General features: G+C 45.2%; 1 protein-coding gene across 7 annotated transcripts in view; it reads left to right on the forward strand.

Annotated features, from left to right (window-relative positions):
- The window catches only part of LOC111874848 (ets DNA-binding protein pokkuri), a 229,007-nt gene that overhangs the window by 193,323 nt on the left and 13,051 nt on the right, over positions 1 to 22,633 (forward strand). Inside the window, exon 1 of one of the 7 annotated variants that reach the window (XM_023870694.2) lies at positions 1,476 to 1,803. The exons of 4 other annotated variants lie outside the window; for them this stretch is intronic. The gene's annotated coding sequence lies outside the window, so the exon portion shown is untranslated. Of the gene's footprint in view, positions 1 to 1,475; positions 1,804 to 3,266; positions 3,291 to 17,219; positions 17,270 to 22,633 lie in introns of those variants that run through there. 2 more of the 7 variants (XM_023870695.2, XM_023870696.2) reach the window with 2 other exon arrangements.

Here is a 22,633-nt window from a genome sequence, read left to right on the forward strand (position 1 = left end):
TGGTGGTTGACGACGTTTGGGAGTAACCTACTGCTTCTGTCTTCATGACAGACCATGGTAGACGTTACCCTTGAGACAGAGGCATTTGGTTCCTCCAAGATGTTGGTAAACCCCTCAGAATGTCATAAGCCGGAAGAGCAGTCTAAACCGTCATTTGTTTCCAGTCTTCGGTTTGCTTATGTGTAATGCTCTGGAGCTGGGATAGCTCAGTCACTGGGTTTAACGGTGGGGTTTTGATACCCGGCAGTGGCAAGATAATGTTTCTCTACTGGACAAAGACGGGAGGCACGCGATAGCATAGTTGGTTGAGGCACTATGCTACAAGTCGGAAGGTAGCGGGTTCGATCCCCGATGTCATTGGACTTTTCAATTGACATAATCCTTGCAGCCGCACTATGGCCCCGGTGTCGACCCAGTCTCTAACAGAAATGAGTACCAGGGATCTTCCTTAAAGGGCAGCCGGCGCGTAAGGCTGACAACCTCACCGCCATCTGTGAGCCGATTGCCTAGAACAGTGTTTCTCAACCGCAGGGCCACGGTGTGACAGGTTGAGAACCACTGGTCTAGAATATGTGGGAGCCTCGACGTCTCACAATCGTATGGGTCTCCACGGCCTGTTACAGGGATAGCTTTACCTTTTTCTTTTACTGGACAAAGACCACACCTGTTCTGGAGCTTACCCAGCCTTCTGTGCAGTAGGTTTCCTGGGGTGGGGGGCAGAGGTCTTTCCTCTATGTAAAGCGGCTGGGGCGTGAAGACGACCATTCCCTTCCATGTAGTGCCGAAGTCAAGAATGGTGGAGCTGTACCTCCACCCACATACGTCTTCACGACAGTACACAGGGGCGACCGCGACCCTACCTTTATGGCACTGAGACCCAGCATCTGAAGGAATCCTTCAGCAGAATGTAGTACTGTTCTAAGTTGCTGCTACCAGCAGCAGGACCGGTTCTCTTGCTACCTCCACGACTGCCTCTGTACAGCCTCCAGCGTCTTAAGAACTTCTCTGTCTCTCTCTTGTCTTCCGCTGTTGTTATTACTCCAGTTGGAGGGCGGGCGGTGGGAGGAGTTACACCATCAGTCCAAGCAGATTTCTATTTCGTCTTATTCGTCGTCGCACACATAAAAGAACTTCAACAAAAGGAAGGATAAAGATGAGAATAATAAAAAAAGACCAGCAGTACAGGAAAATGAAATAAAAAATATTTAAAGGAAGTTGGTAACATCTTCAAGACCCAGAGTACCGCCGCCCTGTTCTTCATCTCTCTTCCACTCATTACTCCTTGGCGCAACATCCTTCTTGCACATTTATCTCCTCCCTTCCTTCTTGTTGTATGCCTGGCATTTCCTTCTTCGGAGTAGTTGCTACACCACGCAACCATAAGAAGGATGAAGGAAAAAAAGAGAGAAAATAATGTTGAAGAGCGAGTGTTGGGTTCATGGTTGGTTATGTTGCTTCTTCATCACAGTTCTCCGTCGGTTCATCACGCTTTTCCACTGTCATCAGAGCTCAGTGTTGCTGCGAAGTGCACTCACGTGTGATGTGTGCCTGACTGCGTAGGGATGGGCGCTGCAACCTCGTCAAGTGTGCAGGCAATGCGGGGAAGTGGTGCTTTCGTTAAGCTCTGTCCGTATTTAATCTTGTCATAAGCGTGGGAACTGTCGGATGTGTTAACTGAGAATCGTTGCGTGAAGGAAACCGAACTGCTCAGGAAACCCGAAGAATGGAAGTCTCAGACCTTTGGTGCCAAGAGTTTCCAGACTGAAAGCGTTTTGCATTGTATCTGCACGCTGAACGAATCAGGTGAGGCTTTGTAGTGTCTGATACTGAAATGGTAACGTTGTGTACACTAATTTTGAGAGGTACATTAAGTTTACTTCACGAACCGAGATAGCGACGGACTACAATCTTGGGTTCGATTCTCGTTAAAGCACAGTAGACTACTGTAGGTCGCGGTGCAAGGGCCGAGAAGGCCTACCCCTCATACATTCATTCGATTCTCGTTAGGGGCTAGAAATTTTACTCTTCTTCACTACGTCCAAACCAGCTAGGAGCACTCAGCCTTCCATACAGTGGGTACCGGACTAGCGCAGTCGGTATAGCGACTGGCTACGGACTGGACGACCAAGGTGTCGCATTTCGAGTCCCGGTGGTTGAAAGAATTTTCACTTCCATGTCGTCCAGATTGGCTCTGGGGCCGACCCAGCCTCCTATCCAGTGGATACCAGGGGCTCTCTCCCCGGGGGTAAAGCGGCCGGGGCGTGAAGCTTACCACCAACTAGTGCCCAGGTCGAACAAATGTGGATCTGTGTATCCAATTCCCCATACGCCTGCATGGTTTAGTGCTTAATTAGCCAAGCACAGGGACAAGGGACCGTTTTCCCCGGGGGTAAAACGGCCGGGGCATGAAGCTGACCACTCACCTTCATCTAGTGCCGAGGTCAAGATTGGTGGAACTGTACTTCCACTCCCTCGTATGTCTTCGTGGAATGGTGCTTAATTAAGTGCAGGAGCAACTTTTCAAAATTTATTTGTGTGCGCGTACCCAGGCGGAGAGTCGGACGCTTCTCACGTCAAGTCGGGCCAACCCCCAAACAGAGAATGTACCACTTAAATCGCAGCAAGTTTACAGGTGCCAGGGATGTTGTTTTATTCAGTAATTTCTTGTGAGGGTGGATACTGTTTCACGAGAGGCAGTAAATGATTTAGATGTATTAAAATGTTTGAGAAGGAACACACATTCTTTTCGTGAAAATGCCATCCTCGCATCTGCAGAGCTGCTGCATAAGTGGTGGCCGCGGCAGCCTAGCAACCAGAGTGACATCGACTCGAGTGTCACGTACTGCCATTGAAGTCGAAATCTAATATATTTTCGAAAACACTTATGGACAGGTAACAGCACGGAGCGCAGATAATGTGAAAACAAAACGCTCAGAACTATATCCCTAAGTAACGTTATGACGTAAGTTACCTTACCTTGAACCTGAAACGATCTTACCAGTCCGTAGAATTATTCTTGGCTGAAATCAGCCGATCACAGTGGCCGCGTGGTCTAAGGCATGAAATGTCTTCGCCCGCTCAAACGCTGGGATCGTGGGCTCGAATCCCATCAGAGGCATGGATGTTTGCGTTTATTCTGTGTTTGTATGTAGGTACCGGCCTTGCGACGGAGTGATCTCCCGTCCAGGGAGGCCTACCGACTGTCAAGATTAAGAACCTGAAGTGAAACGAAGCTTTTCACGGATGCCCTAAGCTCCATGTGGCGGCAACAAGGATAGATAGATAGTTCGGTAATGTAATTATTAATTTAATTGTAATCTCAACATTTCAGTTAGTTTTGAGATCCTTAAGGCAGTGGCTGTAAAGAGCTCTATCCGCGGGTGGAAATGGCTTCTCAGACTTGGGTAGACGCAGCACGTATTAAAACCAATTATCACAATGTAGGTTTGCGCATTTGTTCCTATGTATGTCGTTATTGGTACTGCAGCTATTGTTATTATGTCATAAGGCACTGGAAATTCAGTTCTCAAAATAAAGCGCTCTGGAATTAAGTTAGATCTAAGTGCCTCAGGTAGTATCTTTCTGGGAAGTGACGCCGTATAGTCGGGGAAGTTTTTTTAGGAACATGTTGCCTTCATTTTCAAGGTCCAAGAGTAACCCAAGTAAGTATTATAGCCTGCGTTCATCCGGAACGTCTGTAAATTTCCACCAGATTACACTCGTCACATCCGTCACCTCGTCATTATCTATCATCTCACCATTCGACTGTCTCTGTACCGTCTGCAGGAGGACACCCGAGGGCTGTTGGGCGCATTAGGGAGCCGTTGACACTTTTTTACATCAGGAATTGAGTTCTTGCAAATGATCGCCGTGTATGACCGGATAGCTTTATGTTATTTTCTGTGTATGCATTAAAGTCGTTATGGTGCCGCGTGAGATTATGGTAACACGATAGAGCACTGCACGCGCTTATTGCATATAGTATAAATTCTGTCGGTAGGTGAATCGGCCAGCAGTGGTTTTCCTGGAAAATGCTTATAAAAGGGGCTTCGTGAAACTTGTATTTCTTTCATTTAGCTGCTTTCCTTATTTTGAAAAAAAAAATTACAAATAGGCTTATGAGATCTCCTTACTGTGTGTCTGTATATCCCTCTCCCTCATCAACTTTTGAATGCCTGAACCAATCTTTACGAAACTTCAGTGATTCAGTATTGAGGGGGTGGGTTTCCCCATGCACCGCGACTGATAGTCTATTGTACATCCCCCTTTTAATTTCTACCGTCTCCATCCCCTACCGATACTGGTGCTCGCTGTCAGCCCCTTTCTGCCAGCGAGGTTTCTACCCTCTACTTGGCAGTGGTATCTAATAGTTAGTCCCTTTCTGTCAGCGAGTTAGTCCCTCCTCTGGCAGTGGTACCTAATACTTTAGCCCCTTTCTGCCAGCAAGGTTTGTACCCTCTACTTGGCAGTGGTATCTAATAATTAGTCCCTTTCTGTCAGCGAGGTCGTCCCTCCTCTGGCAGCGGTACCTAATACTTCCCAATCTATCGGAGGCATTGGAAACTATTTGGGCGGGAAACTTTTTGGCCTAAATTAGCTCAGAGGCCTCCTAGAGGCATGAGGTTCTTTTACGTGCTGCAAATCTACGACACGGGACCCACGGCTTAAAGTCTCTCCCGGAGGACTTGTTCCCTGAATTTTTCCGCCCTTAAAAATTCCACGACCTCCGCCGGGTTTGAACCCGCGTACCTTGAGTCATGAGGTGGGAACGTTACCCCTAGACTACGAAGGCCGGTTTTACGAAACTTGGTATGGATATCATGACAACTGAACTTATCTCAACGGCGCATTTCATAAATCCCTTCCATCATTCTGTCTGTATGTGTATCCCCCCAAAGGCAAGGGCTTGGTAGAAACGTTACCGCGGCAACAAATACACACTCAACAACAGAAGAATTGTTGGGGACTCGTCGTTTTCTTTGCGGTCCGTGTCTTGTCAGAGTTTTAAATATTGGACGTTTGGATTGTGAGTAGATGGAGCGGTATGTTATGTTATGTACCCTTATCTGTGTATGCACACGCGCACTTGTTTTTGTTTCGCAGCTGTGATATTCTTTCAGCAGTTGTTTGTGTTGGAGGTAATCGCTGATACTGCGTGTTTGACAGACGTAATATGAATAAGAAGCATCATCCTGTGTACTGCGCATATATAGGCTAATTTAGGACGTGAGAAACTGCGTGTGTGTATGTCGAAGTGACTGAAGACGATAGTGGTGTTTATTTTGTGGTAAATGATCTTTTCATGGCCCGTACTGGTTTCTTGGTGGGCACGCGGTAGCGTAGTCGGTTGAGGCAATATGTTACAAGCCGGAAGGTTCGATTCCCGATTAGGTCATTGAAATTTTCAATTTACATACTGCTTCCAGTCGCACTATGGTCCTGGGGTTGGCTCAGCCTCTAACAGAAATGAGTACCAGGAAGATTCATGGGGTGTAAACGGTGGCGGGCGCGTAAGACTGATAGTCTTACCGCCATCTGTGAGCCGATTGTCTCGAAAATGTGGGAGCCTCGACGTCTCACAACCCTATGGGCCTTCACGGCCTGCTACAGGGACAACTTAATTTTTTTACTGTGTTCTTATATGGCTACGTTAGTAGGATTTTGACATGTCTAATTTTATGCTTGATGTCATGAGGATAATGAAGAACGAAGGAAATAATTGTATATTTAAATAGAAAGAAATGTGTCTTCTCAAGTAATTTATTACGGAGTTATCTCGCTTAATGCTGCGTAGTAAGGTCAATGATCGAACTGGATTACATAAATAGTAGCCATTTCCTTGGATGTGATGCCATGCAATCCCATGGAAATTTACTGGCGTTACGTAGGACATAACTGCCTCTATCGTCAGAGTCGAAGACTAAACCGAGTAAGCAGCAACTAATTTACCTTGAAGATGGATGCAGCATGTTCCTGCGAATCGTCGGTGAACGTCTAGCGGTCTACACGACGTCACATCCGAGAAGGTGGCGCCAGTTTTCATACTCACTGCAGGGAGAACCTCAAATCGAATATGACGACGTATTTACCGCTGACATTACCCGTTTTTCTTAAAATAGATACTTAAATGGTTGGGTACTATGCCACAAGCCGGAAGGTCGAAGGTTAGATTCCCGATGAGGTCACTAGATTTTTTCCATTGACCCAATCGGTCCAGCTGCACTGAGGTCGACTCAGCCTCTAATAGAAATGTATACCAGGAATCTTCGTGGGGGTAAAGGGCTCCCGGTGGCGCGTAAGACTGACAACCTCACTGCCATCTGTGAGCGGATTGTCTAGAATGTGTGGGAGCCACGATGTCTCACAATCCTGTGGCCTCCACGGCCTGGTACCAGGGATATATTTACTTTTACTTAAATGTTAACGAGCATTATAAGATTTAAAGAGAATACCGTGTATTGTGTATGTCGTTGCCTGTCATTATGTTGCCAGTGCAGTCGCCCTTATCACGTAATTTGTTGTTAGGTACTGCAGCAAATAACCATTTTGTTGAGATGGTAATGACACATATGAACCAGCTTTAAGTCGTTAATAATTTGTGACGCACCACATTTATTTAATGATGCCGATTTTGACAAGACCTGTTTATGTTGTAGAGTCTTCTAGTTAAAGAATGTCCCATGAAAAGGTACGCCCATAAGGTGGTGTGTCGAAGGCTTGTTATCGAATGGGCATCTTCCATCGTCTCGATTTGCTTACAGAAACAGCAAGCAGATATACGAGTATATATAGCTTCCAAAATGTTTGATCTTACCAAACAGACAAGGTTTCATATTTATATATGATGACGGAAGCAGAGCCCTTCCGAAACGCTGTGTTCCTTTAATCGAAACGAGACGATGGAGAATGACCCAGTATATGTGTACTTGTTATGGAATTTAATAATAAACATATTCCATATTGTGTGATTTTATGGGTAAAGGAAAGGACTGCATATGCAACTTAGAATTTCGGAGTTTTACCGCGTCGTATGTTGAAGCTGTTCCACCATTTTGGGCGTACATCGCAGCCGCCATTTGCAGGCGATTCACCCTAAGATGGCGACTGCAATGTTTGCAGCTTCAAGAACCCCGGAATGCCTATTAGATACAGGCTGCGAAAACAGGAGGAGGAAGGTCTAGGGTTATATTTCGGAAACTATTCAACGGTGTTTTATTAAACTTAGCATTGGGGATCCATATTTTGAATTTTAATTGGCAACAGTCTGGTATAAGCCATACTTACACGTAGCTGAAATGGAACTTTATTTTTGTACGAAGAAAATGTTTTGTCGTATTAAACATCTGTATATGACAACAATACAATACAAATGTCTGTAATATCTGTACATTTTTTGTGAAATAGTTTTCGGAATGGTAAATATTTAACAATCTACAATGGAAACAGTTTATGAAAACGTATTCTCTCAATGTTTTGGTTCGCCTCACAGTAGTTTGTGTCTGAGTTCTAGTTTGTCTCCTTAGGCGGTTAGATGTTATTATGATTTAGTTTTCCCCGTGAATCAGAGTGAACGCAAACGTAAAACATCGTGTGTGTTCCATACAAATGTAATTCTAAACTAGCTTTATACTTCTGAGATCATTAGCTTTGGAGCAAGTCATTCCCTCCATAGAGCAAATTTAATTCAATTCGATTCTGTTATGGTTCATAGTAACATGATCAGATTTAAAAAAAGAAGTCCACATGTTTACGTAGTTTGACGCATGCAACATAAGAAGGAATGACGTACATGCAGAGATAGCGATGTCTGAGAATTGGAAGTGAAATAACGGCAACTTTTTTTTTTTTTTTTAAAGATTTCCGTTTGAATGTCAGTCTGATTCAGAAGGAAGTTACGATCCACTCACTTTTCACTTCACATTTTCGCGTTCGTCACTTCCTTACTTGAATTATCATGCAATACGCAGCAAAGATTGTATCTCCTTGGCGTGCGATTGTTCTTGTCTATTAACAGGCTTGGCTTTGTATGTACTCGTATTAAAGTGAGGTAAAGTTGTCCCTGGCCGGTCACGGTAGCCGAGCGGTCTAAGGCATGTACTGTCTTCGCTCGCTTGGAAACCGGGATCGTAGGTTCGAATCTCACTCAGGGTATGGATGTTTGTGTGCGTTTTTCTGTGTTTGTGTACAGGTAGAGGCCTTGCGACGAGCTGATTACCCGCCCAAAGAGCCCTGCCGAATGTGTTAGATCTAGAAAAACCGAAGTGAAAGGAGAAGTTCATGGAGGTAAGCGTAGGCCCACTGGGGCTGTAGTGCCAAGGGGGAAAAAAATGTTGTCCCTGTGCCGATCATACTGTCATCGCTCGCTCGAACACTGGGATCGTGGGTTCGAACCCCACACAAGACATGGATGTCTGTGTACGTTTATTCTGTGTTTGTTTTCTGTGTGTAGATAGATACCTTGCGACGGGCTGATCCCCCGCCTAAGGAGTCCTACCGAATGTCCATAGAATCAAGCTGAAAAAGCGGCCAAAGCCCAATAAAGGGCAATGAAGGCGTGTGGTGGAGTGGATGTATAGATCCACGTTTTCTTGATCTCGGCAGTAGTTGGAGGCGAGTGGTCAGCTTCACGCCTCGGCCCCTTTACTCCAGGGACAAGAGCCCCCGATACCCATGGGCACCAAAACCGATCTGGATGCTGTGGAGAAGAGAAATTTCTTGATCCTACTGAGACTCGAACTCGACCCCCCCCCCGTCGTCCATCCCATAGCCAGTCGCTATACGGATTGCGCTACCCCGACACTTATGTGTATTAGACAGTAGTTTAAAATAAATGCCATTTAACCCTAGAAATACCAGCTCTAATTTGTACAGTATCACCGTGCTGTTTTATACCCTGAGTGCTCTACTTTCATCGATAAGAAATGTGTAAACGTTTCAAATATAAGGAAACAATTCCCTCAACATGTTTTCTTCTGTATGTAGTTCATATAGCAGAGCAGCAGATGTCACATGCAGTCAGATTTTTATAAAGGTCGAATTTCTCAACACTTGGCACTTGTAGGGGTTTAAAAAGAAGTTTGATTGTTATAGAAATTAAACCATTGTGTGTGTGTGTTGCACGTTTACTAAATATTCATGGGTTTCTTTTGTTGGCTTGCAGACATTGAAGCATTGTTCGTGGCATAGAGGGTGTGGTCAAATTGGATGCTAGCTGAGTATAGAAGGTCTCTGCAGATGACCTTGTTGAGGTGATTGACCCGTACATAAGTCGTTACGTCACGTTTAAATTGTTGTCTTCTTAGTTGTTATTTTGTGCGAGTGTCTGGTATGTGCGTGGCGTAGCAGTAAGCCGTGAGCATAAAAGAATTAAGTTCATTTGTCCGTACAGTTTTTAATATTCTCTTCCGACACTGGTGGTATCTTTGTGTCAACACTGTGTTGAAAGTTGTCCGTCGTCTGAAATGCACTCGACGTGCGTGACACTGTATGGCACGGCCAAGTGGGTAATCCTCCTTCGTGTTCTGAAGGTCCCGGGGAAGAACGCAGACTGAGGGTGTTTTAGAACAGGGTGCTAAGGTGCTGAGGGGAATATTTGTGCCAAATCGAGATGAAGTGACGGGAGGCTGGAGAAAACTGCATAATGAGGAGTTTCATAACTTGTACTCTTCGCCAAGTGAAATTAGAATGATGAAGTCAAGGAGGATGGGATTGGCATGGCTTGTAGCACGAAAGGAGCAAAGAGGAATGCATATAGAATATTGGTGGGAAAGTCAGAAGGAAAGAACTGACATGGAAGACCTAGACATGAGGGAATAATATTAAAATTGATGTTAGAGAGATAGTATGAGGTTGTATGGACTGGATTGACCTGTCTGAGGATAGGGGCCAGTTGAGGGTTCTTGTGAACACGGTAATGAACCTTCGGGTTCCTTAAAATGTTGAGAAATTCTTAAGTGGCTTTATGACTAGCGGCTTCTCGAGAAGGGTTCAGCTCCATGGAATTAGTCATTCGGAAGGGCCCGGCTTGAAATCTTAGCCTGCGGACCAATTTTCGAGGTTGAGATTCTTTGTTGTTTTCCTCAGTCCCTCCAGGCAAGAAGATCCCGTGTGACGTCAGGTGAATGTCATTGTGGACAAGTGGCGCTGGGGCTGGCTTCAGTTTCCCCTGCCAATCATTATTTCATTCTTATCTGTCATTGGCCCCAGATTTTGTGTAGTCTCCTTGCCCAGACATACCATCATATCTTCAGTCCTCAAGTTCGAGGCCTCATGCGTGACTGCTGTTGGTTGGCTACACACTATGCGTTTCGGATTGACCACGGTAATTTTCTTCCACATCTGTTCCTATTCACCAATCATCATGTCACCCAACTCTGCATAATCTAACGTATTAAAAGCGTTGATGAATGAAGCAACATATCACACCGTTACCGGAAGTAGCTGCAATTTCGTCTTCAGGTCAAAAGTAGCTCCATTTTTGACCTAGGCACGAGATGGAGGCGAGTTTTGCCCCTTGGGAAAGGGCCCCGGTACGCATTGGATAGGCTGGGAGGACCCCGGAGCTGGTCTGGGCACTGCCGAGTAGAGAAGAATCTCTTGTCCCTCCCGGGAATCAAACACCGGCCGTTCGTCATCAGTGTTAGGTTTATTCTAAAGTTCGTAAGAAAGTGAAGTAATGTTTTAGAACCTGCAGCGCTAATAAAAATATTTGGGAGAAAATGTGTCGATTGGTGTTAGGCATCTGCATGACACTGACGCGGCTAGCCATCTTGGCGTAGGAGAAATGTATATATAGTTTCTTCTTTCTCAGGCGTCGTTGGCAGGAAATGATTCTGTACTGGAATATGTTTTCTTGGAATGCTGCATCCTCACACGCCCATTTTGTTAAATCATTCTTATATAGCCCACCAGTCTCTCTCTCTCTCTCTCTCGTATCCTGGTGTCCGGCGACTTACTACGTAGAATTGGGAACAGGAAGGTTTTCATGACGGTCGCTGTTCATGTTGTGGTCTTCCGGTTTGTGACACCGGAGCCTTGTATTTATTTATTTGTTTATTCAACGACACTGTCAGTAACTCAGATCATCATCATCATCATCATCATCGGCAAAACCGCTGCCTTCCACGGAAGATTCTGCCAGAATTGTCTCAAATTAGGCCACCCGATTTTCGCTTCTTTGGATTTCGGAGCAGTATTGCCACGTATTCGGGGTTGCATTACTAATAATAATGGGTCGGGGATTTTATGATTGGATGGATGCATGGCACTTCTTTACAGTTGCAACCAATTATAACAGCTCACACACTGAACTCCTTCTGAACGACGTCTGTCTGACGAATCTTTCTGAAGAATCTCGGACTGCCTTGAATGCACGAATGAACACCCTTTTTTAACTGCCATGCGGCCCGAATATGTCACCGTGTCGAACAGTGAATTGTCCTCTGTTAATCTGTTTGTTGTCACGGGAATATTTTGTTCAGCAAATTGCTACCTAGGCAACGACTTGTTCGTTGCTATTTGTTGTAGCAGGAACGTGATTTCTGAGCCGTTGCTCAGCAACGGCCGTCTGCTCTGGCCCTACTGTTCCTGCTTTTAGGCAGTGTTTACCGAGTCGTTGTCTAGCAATGGATTATTCCGCCGTAGTATTCGTTACAGAGCAAGGTTGTCAGTCTTGCATCCAACCCCCAACCTGCAGGACCAGGTTCCTGTATCTCTGCCCCTCAGTGACAGGGTGGCCCAGTTATACTGTCTAATTATTCAGTAATAGCAAATAATGAATTGAGTGGATGTAGAAAGAAGGGGCCGTGGCATGATTTTAAGGCACTAACTCGTCATGCCCGAGAGAAACCACTGAAAACCTGTCAGGATTGTCGATGTCACAGCTGAGATTTGAACCGAGCACCACCCTGATACAAGTTACAAGCGTCACCGATTGGCCCGATGTGTACCTGGATACCAGCGTTTACAAGACTTTACGATGTCAGAAGTGAAAGACCACAATGTGGAGGTATATGTTTTATCATTTAAATATGATATAAACTGACCTTGTGGAACAACCCGAAGGTTAGTACCAGAACCTGAAATTCTGAGATTTTGCTGAATCTTGACATAGTAATGTTCTTGCGTTCATCCCCCCAACCTCAGGACCATTCCTTAGGAGTTTTCCGCCATTGCGTTTTCAATATATAGTATTGACAACTGCCCCTCATAATTGGGTATTGTTCCCTAATCACAGAACGTGTTTCCCTGTTGAGAAAAGTCTGTACACACCTACATTGTCTGATCTTGTGTTTCAAGTAGTTATTACTGGAGAAGTCCCGTTGAAAATACAACGGAAATTCCCACCATTGTTAGACTGCATAAATTTCCTTTGTGACGTATTCACTTCCTGTTGTACATTGTTATCGAATGATGCATCGAGATCTGCGATTGACGCCATCTGTTAGACAGTGAATTTAGGAGTAAGAATTAGTAAATAGGTGATAATTCGAACCTGCAAAAAAATTGATACATTTGACCCATCGCCTTACCAGTGCGTCGAAACCAGCAGCATATAGAAGTATTTTCTTCCGTCGCAGTCTCAACAGGGCGACCTGGTTGGACATCATCTTGTACTTTCGAACGTCCTTGAGAGAATTTCTCGACCGACTTATGAACCGCTTTACGCGGCAAATACTTCCCACCGTATATAGGCAGCATTTCTTTATGAATATCCTTTTGCGTTGAGTTCTTTTGTTCACAAAAACGCACAACAGAACACTGCTCATGTGGAGTACACACCTCAAGTACGGTCCCCATTTTGACTACTGAAACAGTCTTTGAACATGCGCATGCGCGACTGATTCCCAGACTCTCATGAAGCTGTACTGTGCTGCTACCTAGTGATACACACAGAAAACTTCCGTATTCCATATTGAGGGGGTGGGTTTCCCCATGCACTTAGACCGGTTACTAGTCCATTGTGCGTCCCCCTTTAATTTCTACTGTCTCCATACCCTACCGGTACTGGTGCTTACTATCAGCCCCTTTCTGCCAGCGAGGTTCCAACCTCTTACTGGCAGTGGTATCTAATAGTTAGTCTCTTTCTGTCAGCGAGGTCGTCCCTCCTCTGGCAGGGGTTCCTAGTCCCTTTCTGTCAGCAAGGTTTCTACCCTCTACATGGCAGTGGTATCTAATGCTTTAGTCCCTTTGTGTCAGAGAGGTCCCCCCCTCCTCTGGCAGTGGTACCTGATACTTCCCCCATCTACCGGAGGAATTGGAAACTAGTTGCGCGGGAAACTTGGCCTAATTTTGCTGAGAGGTCTCCTAGAGACATGAGGTTCTTTTACGTGCCGTAAATCTACGACACGGGACCCACGGCTTAAAGTCCCTCCCTGAGGACTTGTTCCCTGAATTTTTCCGCCCTTAAAAATTCCACGACGTCCGCCGGGGTTTTGAACCCGCGTACCTTGAGTCATGAGGTGGGAACGTTACCCCTAGACTACGGAAGTCGCTCACAGAAAACTTACTACGTCCATTACAGCTGTTTGCTTCCATCTGTGACATATTTACTAACTCTCCCTTTTAATTACATCAACCATAAACCGTCTCCAATTTTGTACATAAATTTAGAAGTGAGATCTAAATTTATCGGATACACGCGGTAGCGTAGTTGGTTGATGCACTATGCTACAAGCCGGAAGGTCACGGGTTCAGTTCCTGATGAGGTCATTGGTTTTATTCAGTTGACCTAGTCTTTCCAGCTGAACTATGTCCTGCAGTCGACTCAGCCTCTGACAGAAATGAGTAGCAGGAATCTTCCGGGAGGGGTAAAGGGCGCCCGGCTGACAACCTCACCGCCATCTGTGAGCCGATTTTCTGGATAATGTGGGAGCATTGACGTCTCACAACCCCATGGGCCTTCACGGCGTGTTACAAGGATAGATTTACCTTCTTATCCGAATTTATCTCTGACTTCCATAGTTGAACTATATTGTTCCACGAACGTTGCAGAGGAAAGATTATTTCTTTTCAACTTTTTATAAACTTGAACGTTTCCAAAAGAACCTGATGATAAATGACTTCATGGAATTAATATGGTAAGGTATGTTTCCCGCGAATGCTTTTACAGTAGACCCTGAAACAGGAGAATTCGTGGTTAGCGGTGGCGGCCCGCATTTCGAGGATTTCACCGAAATACGTAGCTTTTCTGCTGCTAGAGACATGGAAGACTCTCTTCCTTTCCAAACATTTCAAAATACAGATTTCCTGTCAGTTTCCACGATCACATTCCACGGTAATCTTGATGATTACGCCAGCCTTTCACTCAGTACGCTTTAATGAGGAGGGCAGTATTTTGGTTACCGGAAGGACAAGAATCTTTGTCCCCGCCAACGCGTCCACACCGAATGTTTCGACGCTTGGCACTTGTATGATTAAATAGGCGTAACCTCTTCCAAACTGCAGGACATCACAATGTAAACAAGTGTCAGTATACGCAGCCAAGTGACTAAACGCACAAGTACCTGCCTACACGATGTAGCCGTCGTAGTTTCAGGGGGTTGGAGAAAATACTTTCTGGCACACGTGTTTCGCATTAAGAACAGCAAGCGATGAGTCAAGGACCCCTTAGTTACATTACAGAGACCCAGTGTGTTATTCCTCGCAGTTTGAAACATTCGGCAATTAGGAAAAAAATGCTGCTGATTTGCAAATGCACATTTCTAACCTTCCTGTATGCTTGTCGTGGCCCGGGTCTCCTGAGCGTCCATTCCACTTCGGTATTAACGTGACCCCTGTTTTGGAGATCTCTTTTTTTGTTTACCAGCGTGCACCTATTTCAAACATCTGGCCATCGGCTTCACTCGAGTTGTTATTATTATTATTATTATTATGGGGCACGCGGTAGCGTGGTTGGTTGAGGCATTATGAAACAAACCGGAAGGTCACGGGTTAAATTCCCGTTGAGGTAATTGAATTTTAATTGACCTAATTCTTCCAGCCGCCCTATGGCCCTGAGATCGACTCAGCCTCTAACAGAAATGAGTACCAGGAATCTTCCTGGGTGTAAAGGGCGGCCGGCGCATAAGACTTACAACTTCACCGCCATCTCTGAGCAGATTATCTAGAAAATGTGGGAGCCTCGACGTCTCATATCCTCATGGGCCTCCACGGTCTGTTACAGGGATACCTTTACCGTTATTATTATTATTATTATTATTATCATCATCATCATCATCATCATCATCATCATCATCATCATCATCATTGCACAGATTCTGGGCGTGTAAAATTTTCGTCATATTTAGAATATCATCAAAGTCGAGGGGAAAATTATTTATTTTTTTCGCTCCCTTTACCCTTTCGCACTTTCATTTCCGTTGTCCCTTCTATTTTTCCGTCCGTCATTGCCCAACTCATCCTAGCAACGGCAGAAGACTATTTGGGGGGTCTTCCCTACCTTAGGAAAGGCTCGTAGGCGGTTCCCCGAGCGTGAAGGCGTGCGAATTATCGCAGGAAACTTCCTTCCTTTATCACATTCGCTTTTTATTCTGAGGTTAATGTATACTGTTTTTAGATATGACTCCGTCTAGTCCCGTAGAAATTCACCGGCGTTTCAGAGGAACCTATAGCTGCCATGTTCAGGGTCGAAGAACAAGCCAAGTTCGTCGTCTTCTTGCTGGTTTCTTTCTTGGCTTACTCTTCGACCCTGAAGAGGAAGGCAGTACGTTCCTCCGAAAGTCTGTGGACTACTCGGCCTTTCATTCCAGAAGTCAGAACTCTTCATATTCACCGCTGTGGGAACCGCGTGGCTCCTTTGTCTCGTATGTTGATGCAAGGCGGGACAAAATATTCGAGGCAGGTTTCAAACTAGGCACTGCCATTTCCTGAGCCGGCACACAGGCATGTGTCTACAGAGGAAGGTGGGGCGGACCGCCTACTGCATAGTTTCGTATGAGAGAAACGTCTTCATGAAATAGTTTCGAGACTGTTCCTGTACTTCGGGTGACTAGCAGGACGTGAGGTTTTGAAGAAGCATGAACTTGGTTAGAAAACTGGTTACACAGAGAGGTAATTAGCGAATTGGTTACACGTCTAACATTAACAGGAGGGTTAATTAAGGAAGGAATTGGTTACACGTGTAGCATTAACAAGAGAGTTAATTAACGAATTGGTTACACGTGCAGCATTAAAAAGAGAGTTAAATAGTTAATTGACTACACGTGTAGCATTAACAGGAGAGTTAGTTTACTGGTTACACGTGTATCAGTAATAGGAGAGTTAATTAGCGAACTGGTTGTAGCATTAACAGGAGAGTTAATTAGATAACTGGTTACATATGTAGAATTAACAGAGCTAATTGGTGAGCTGATTTTTTTTCCCCCTGGGCACTACAGCCCCAATGGGCCTAGGCCTACCTCCATGAACTTCTCCGTTCACTTCGGTTTTTCTAGATCTTACACATTCGGTAGGACTCCTTGGGCGGGTGATCAGCTCGTCGCAAGGCCTCTACCTATACATAAACACAGAAAAACGCACACACACAAACTAAACATCCATGCCCTGAGTGGGATTCGAACCCATGATCCCGGTTTCCAAGCGAGCGAAGACAGACCACTCGGCTACCGTGACCGGCGGTGACGTGATTAATGTTGTTAACAAACTGTAGCCTTAGCAGGAAATTTAATTGGTGAAGGACTGGTTACACGTGTAGCATTAACAGGAGAGTTAATCAGTACATCACCGAAGGATGGACTCATTTAATGAATGTTGAAGTGGCGAGGATGTAGGGGGAAACTTTCCTATTATCCTGATATTTGCCTAGAGGGACTGAGGAAAATATCTAAAACCTCAGAGAAGATAGTCGGTTTCACGGCCGGGATTCGAAGCGAATACAATTCAGAAGTTATACTGTTAACGTTGTCCATTGAGATGGCTGGTTGGTTTGTTAGTAAGTCTAAGGCACGTGCAAGCTTTTTATAGAGTCGCTTTAGGTGACAATCGCGGAACCCGGAACTAGACGAATGGTCAGTTTTGCATGGAGTTGTCATCCCTCCAAAGACCCGACTCTGCTAAAAATGGCTTCTAAACGCGGAAGCCGTACGATCAGCGAAATTCCGTTCCTGCTTCTTCATCATTGCGAAAACGGCAAGGAGTTCTAAACGTGACTAATACAATAGTTGGTAAGTTCAGCTGTTTTGCGGCACATCTGCGCGGTAAGGCTCCGTAGGTTAATTAGTACACGGAGGACGTTTCTTTGATCACTGCCTGAGGAAGTACTGGTCTTAAGGTAAACAAGTTGTTAGACGTAAGTTTTGAGGTTTTCACGGCGATGACAATGAAGAAAGTCGTCTTCTGGGTTTAGGCACCGTGTATTCTTCGTTTTGGCCGACGTTTCGGAGGAACGTAGCGCCTCCATCTTCAGAGCAGTTGAATGGCTTGGAATGCGGAGAGCAGTAGCTACTGCTACACGGTGCCTAAACCCAGAAGACGACTTTCTTCAAGTTGTTAGACCATTCTAAAATTGGAAGCAGTATCGTTGTATGTTATTATAGTAAATAATGACAAATGCTTTTTCCATCATATAAAATGGGATATTATGACGTATTATCTATATGTGGAGCAGTGAGTACTATATTCTCGGATCTAGACTGTGTAGTGCGATAGTACACTGACGTTTCGGGGGGAGCGTACTGTCTCCATCTTCAGGGTTGAAGTAAACACACTAAGTAACTAACAAGAAGCAGGCGTAAGCACCATTGAATGTGTACCGGACTACACGGCGTCACAGTCCATTCTCATAGTTACTACTTTGGGGTCTCAAATCCAACTTATTCAGTGATGTTCAGATTGTGCTCGCCTGAATTGTGGGTGGATACCTCCGGAACGTCGATACCTTTTTACAACACTGTACGGTGTTACAACCCAGACGGCCATAAAGCGAACAGCCATTACCTTGATAACCTCAAAACTTTTATTATATAGTATTTACGTAAATTATGTAAACTTATGAATAGATGAAGAAAGCAGTCTTCTGGGATTTGGCACCGTGTATATGTGGTGTTAACCGACGTTTCGGAGGAACGTATCGCCCCCANAATGGTTTAAGGGTCGAAATGTGTTGGGCAGTAATATATAGTTTGTTGTTAAGTGATGGTAAATGCATTTTTTATTTTTTAAATGGTAAACTTTTTATTGTCGCGGCTTAATAGGCGCTTTTATGTTCTGACGTTACTTCTTTTGCATTGTATTGTTTGTGGTTCGTGTTTATGTGATACGTGCTTAAAGGTCAATAGTGAGTGATGTGAAGGGACTCAGAAAACGCCTTGTCGATGCGTCTTCTTTTTCGAAACCAAATTTTATTAATGGAAAACAGAGAAACTGGCAAAGTAGACAAGTACCATTTGTGTAGCACGCGTGAGGAGGAAGAGGAACGCATGCAGGATTTTGGTGGGAGAGCCAGAAGGAAAGAGACCACTAGGAAGGCATAGACGCAGGTTTGAGGTTAATATTAAAATGGATCTAAGAGACATAGGATGGGATGGTATGGATTGGATTAATCTAGATCGGGATAGGGACATGTGGCAGGCTCTTGTGAATACGGTAATGAAACTTTGGGTTCCATAAAATGCTGGCAAATCTTGAGTAGGTGAGCAACTGGCTGCTTCTCAAGAATGGATCAGCTCCATAGAGTTAGTATATCCATAGATCAAACTGTTATCTATCCAGAGCCGGAATAACTCAGTAGATACAGCGACGGGCCACGGGTTGGACTGCCGGGGTTCGATTTCCGGTAGGGGAAAGATTTCTCTCTTCTCCACAGCATCCAGATCGGCTCTGGAGTTCACCCAGCCTCCCATCCAATGGGTACCTGGGGCTGTTACCCCGGGGCAAAGCGTTGGGGGCGTCAAACTGACCGCACATCTCCATGTAGTGCCGAGGTAAAAGATGGTGGAGCTATACCTCCACCCCACCTACGTCTTCATGGCATAATAATTAATTAAGCACAGGGACACCTCTACCGTTTTTATCATGTGCCCTGTATTTGTGGTGGTATACAATACTTCATAAATTGGTGTGTTCAGAAGACCTCGTGTTTGTCTTAAAAATATTTTACGTTATGAGCAGGCAACCTTACAGAAAATAGGGAGACCTCCGGCTTAGCGATTATGATTCCTGTCGCGTGTTGAAAATAGGACCTAGTAGTCTTATAAAGATGATATAACCTTTCTCGTCACTATCTGTTGATAACGCATCTTCACAAGTAATTTAGACGCAGATATCCAATTAGTTGGTATCTATGTACCAGACTACACAGCGTCACACCCTAAAAATCGTAATATGAATACCTATGAGTTGGTGTTATTTCTTAATTTCAGGAAGTCGATTTTTAACTGTGATAATTCAAGTTTGTTGCATCGCCTGTTACATTCCGTAAAACATTATAATGCTTTGTATCATGACATAAAAACATTGATTTCCCGTTAAAACGGTACGGCTGGCGATCCTAAACAGGCTTGACTCCTGCTTGTTCCGTTTGTCATGGCGGTAAACTGCTGTTAGTCTGGTATAAAAATCAGCGCATGGCCACGCTTGCTGAGGCCGGTTGGGGTCTCCTAGCGGTAACAGGTTCGTTTCGTCGTACTGTACTCTCTGCTTTGCTCTGGCGTGCAAAGTAATTTCTTGTAGGAGGTGACACAGCAACCCACTGGCCATGTTCTGCCGTCCGGGTGGTACCCAATGCTACGTAACTGTCTCGTGTATCGGGAGACAAGAATCAGCGTGGTATGTGACACCGTGTAATCGGATAGAAGTTTACCTATTCTTGGAGGAACCTACTGCTCTGCTTCTTCAGGGTGGAATAGAAAACTGTGCATCCACGTTGCAATTGATGGTTAGTGGAACTGTCCCGTTTCGGGGCCGAGCATTTATAGGGGCTCATGACCAGATTTTTCAGTATGTTGGGACACTTACTGTGTTTGCCATGAAGAGGGGTTTCCAGTTTGGCGAGAGGGTCAGCCCTTTGTCAGAAGGCGTTGTTGCAACGATGTATTATCACATTTTGCATTTTTAAATTATGCATTGTGCACAGAAATAAAGAGTACTGTCCTGTGCGGAGCGGGGATAGCTCGGTATAGGTGCGGGCTAGACGGTCATGGTTCGATTCCGGCAAGGGAAATATATTTCTCTCTATTCCACAGCGGCCATACCTGCTCTGGAGTCCACCCAGGCTCCCGTATAATGGTTACCTTGGGATTTTTCCCCAGGGATAAAGCGGCCGGGGTGTGATGCTGGCCACTCACCTCCATCTAGTGCTGAGGTCAAGAATGGTGGCTCTATATTACTGACCCACATTTCCTCATGCCCTCGTGCTTAATTAATTGAGCATAGTCCTAGGATGTGACGCCTTGTAGTTTTGGAAAGTTTGTGGAAGTTTCGGAGAAATTTATGGCTTCAATCTTCAGAGTCAGAGTAAGCCAAGCATGCGATAAACAAGCAGCGCTTACTAGGCCACGGCCGCTTCCTCCCACATCATGACCCATTCATTATTCGCTATTCATCCCCGGTTCCAGTTGGATAAGAGACTGGGTGGGCCCCAGAGGCTGTCTGGACCTGGTGGCAAAGAAGATAATCCTTGCCGGGGATCGAACTGCTGCTTTCCAACTCGTCAGCTGTTATGTTGACTGAGGTACATGGCTATATAGGCATACCAACTAATCTGGTCATATTACATGTGTTTCCAATCTTGTTATTGACCATTCTATAATTCCATTGTTGGCTGCACTGGAAGAATCGAAATTCGAGAGGGCGCGAACTGTTACGCACACGTTTAGGCGTCTACCGTCAGTTATTTCTGTGGTTTCTTTTGCGACGCTCTCAGCTTCTCAGACTAATACAATGCTTAGTGAAGAGTGAATTGGAAGTAACGTGGACGGATGCGATAGTGTTCTGTTTCAGACGGAGAGAAAGTACGAAAATCGATCATGATTGTATCCATGCCGAGATTCGAACCAAACATTTCCCCGAATACAAGTGATAAGCGTTATTGCGTCATCCAGTTTGTTCGGTCCATGCGTCAAATACAAAAATGTGCGTGGTTTTCTTGTTGAGATGTTCAGGAGCTGCTTGACATTAAAAAATAATTCATCTAACCTTCCCGTAACATTTATCGTTTTGCCACGAGATCGATGACAAACGCAAGCGTCGCGAAGTCTGAGTTGGTAAAGTGCATAGTTGAGAAACGCCACATGTCCCACCCAGCGTATTTTATCCCCTGTCCATGCACGTGTAATCTAAAACTAACTCACTGATACGGATAACATCCGAAGGTCGTGGCCTATTTCAAGGTACAGTAAAGGCCGCAATGAAGGCTGTTAGTAGTTTACACATAGCTGCATCGTCTTTCCCTAAACAGCTGGACTGTTATTCTCAAAACTGCATACGTATGAATTTATTTCTGCATACACTTTGGTTTCCACGGATGTAGTTTAATGTGTGACTTAGGCTTTCGGAAATACGCTGCCTAGAATGTCAGTTTTCCATTGTTTGGTCAAACATTACAGTTGCCGTCTTCAGCGTTGATAAGCTGTCACTCGGCGAAGCAGAGGAATGGGGAAACTTTCAGCATTCCAGAAGCTCAAGTCGTGCTTTATTCTTCCGTCTGAAGTACCCTATGTGGGCGAAACACAGAGCTTTATAATGCTAAAGCAGATGACAAGGTAAAGTTAACATGTGCTTAACTAATTAAGCACTACGTCGTGAAGGTGTGTGGGGGAGTGGATGTATAGATCGACGTTTCCTTCACCTCGGCATTAATTGGAGGCGACTGGTCAGCATCACCCCACCGGGGGGACAGAAACCCCGATACCCATTTAATAGGATGCTGGATGGGCCCCGGAACCGGTCTCGACAACATGGAGACAGTTCTTGCACCTACCGGGGCTCGGTCATCCAGCTTGTAGCAAGTTGCCATGTCGACTGCACTATCGTGGGACGTATGGTAACAGTTGTGCATTTTACCCAAAGAATATGTTTATGGGTTTCATACGATTCTTACAATGAACAGCGATTGCTCTCTTAAAGAGCATTATTTTTCTTTAATGCTGGTGTGGTGGGACTAAGTCCCTTGTACTGCGGCCACTTCTGGCCTATTGTACCAGCCCCAGATGATAGGTGAGGGTGATTGAGGAGCAATTGGTGGAATGAAGATTGGCAGGGGAAACCGAAGTACTCGGAGAAAACCTGCCCCAGCGCCACTTTGTCCACCACAAATCCCACTTGACCAGACACGGGATCGAACCCGGGCCGCCGCGGTGGGAAGCCAGCGTCTAACCGCTTGAGCTATGGCGCGGCCCTAAACAGCATTAAGTGATTTGTCTTTGTAATGGAGACGCATTGTTTTGTGTGAGGTAGGAACTAGATTTCAAATAGGTATTATGTAGGTGACCGCCTCTGTTGTCTAGTGGTCAGAGTTCCGGGTTCGATTTCCGGGGCTGCCAGATTTTCTGAGAAGTAGTGGGTCTGGAACGAGGTCCACTCAGCCTCGTGAGGATAATTGAGTTATTTCAGGGAAATAGCGGCTCCGGTCTAGCAAACCGAAATTAACGGCCGTGGGGATTCGTTGCGCTTACCACGCGGCACCCTCTATCCGCTA

Source organism: Cryptotermes secundus, unplaced genomic scaffold (genome assembly GCF_002891405.2).
Source record: "Cryptotermes secundus unplaced genomic scaffold, Csec_1.0 scaffold160, whole genome shotgun sequence".
Classification (NCBI taxonomy): Eukaryota; Metazoa; Arthropoda; class Insecta; order Blattodea; family Kalotermitidae; genus Cryptotermes; species Cryptotermes secundus.